Raw genomic sequence first — 1639 nt, 5'->3', positions numbered from 1 at the left:
TGTGGTCAACGCATCTGTATATCACCCATAGGCCTTGAACTTTGTCAGTGCCCCAGTGGCTGGGTTCACATCTGGTGATTAAAGGGTCCTGGTGAATTTCTGTGCCATGCAGTGCCTATGCACACAAATCTAATGTTCTGACCATCAGGTCAGGGTATTTTTTTTCCCCTCCTGGGCAGTTGGGTTAGTGAAAGAAACCTGATAAAATCCTGGAGAGGAACTTGATCGTTCTCTGAAGGAGTTACAAGTTGTTTGGCCTGCCTAAACTGCTCAGATACCGTCCGGGGAATATTCGGTATCCATGTAGTACAGGTTGTGAATTATTCTGCGGGGACTGTTAACAAGACCCTCACCAGCTCTGCCTCAGCCAGTCTCAAGCAGGGCTTTGGGGCAGCCCCTTTTCTTCTCCTCCCACCAAAGCTCTGAAAAGAGCAGGCTTTTCCCCAATGGGGGCTGGGAAGAGCAAGAGGTATAGGGAAATCCTCCTGCCTCTAAGCAGAGCTTACTCTACAGAACTGGGTCTGTCCCCTCCTCAGAGCTATAGCTGTGGATGCAGTGACTTGGCAGGGGTCACATTTATCCCATGTTTTGGCAACCTAGTACCTGAATGCCTAACATGGAAAGAGACCAACTCCCTAAAATCAGTGTAAGAAAAATTATTAAAAGTTAGATATGGAAGTACCCCAGGGATCATCTACACGCCTGGATTTAAAGATGAGGGAACTGCAGTGCCGAGGCTAAGTCACTTGTCAAGGTCACAGAGCTGCTGGTGATAGAGACCAAAGACCAGGTTGCCTGAGTCTAAACTCAAGGGTCTTTCCCCTTAAACTCACATGCACCCACCTACACATCAACAAACTCACCCCACCCTTTGCGGAAGTATGGCACACAGGCACACGCAGAACTGAGTCAGCTGGGTCCTATGTCCCTAAAGTATACGACTGTCCCTCCTCGGGGGGACAGGGCACCGCATAAGACAGATTCTCAGACATTCTGACCGGTACCAGCAGAGAAATTCTCAAGAGCAGCACCCCAGGCCTTCCTCCCAACTCTTCCTTTCTCTGCTCCAATTGAGTTTCCAGAACGTGAGAGCCCAGGCCGATACCCGGCAGTCTGGGAGCTGCTGGGAGAAGCGCGGGGCGGGTGTCCGGAGCGCACGGGCCCGGGCGCCGGGTACGGGGCCTGATGCTTAGCGCGCCCGGGTCTGACGGCTCAAGGGGGCGACGAGCATCCACTACCTGCCCCTCTCCTCCGGCCTCCTGTGACTCAGGACGGCTCGACTGGGGACCCTAAAGGCGGGGCATGGACCCTGGGAGGAGGAGTTGCGGAGGGCGGAGGGCAGAGCTTAGCGCCTCGGCCCCGGCTCGGACCCCGCGAGGCCCTGGTGCCCTCTCCCCGGAGTGCAGGTTTGGAAGGCGGGAGGCCTCGCCCGGCCGCCGCCTCGGCTGCTCGGGTCCCCATATATAGTCATATCCACCGTCAACTGGGAGGCCGGCAGGCAGCAGCAAATGGGCGAGCGGCCCCCGCGGGAGCAGCGGGGAGGGCGCAGGGGGCGGAGGGAGGAGAGGGGAAAAGGGGGCAGGAGAAAAAAGCTTTTCCAAAAAAGTATTGGCTGTCTTGAGGAATGCGGTCGCCCCCT

This window comes from Stenella coeruleoalba (genome assembly GCF_951394435.1).
Source record: "Stenella coeruleoalba genome assembly, chromosome: 2".
Lineage (NCBI taxonomy): Eukaryota > Metazoa > Chordata > Mammalia > Artiodactyla > Delphinidae > Stenella > Stenella coeruleoalba.
The sequence above is the reverse complement of the archived record's forward strand: the minus strand, read 5'-3'. Positions refer to the sequence as shown.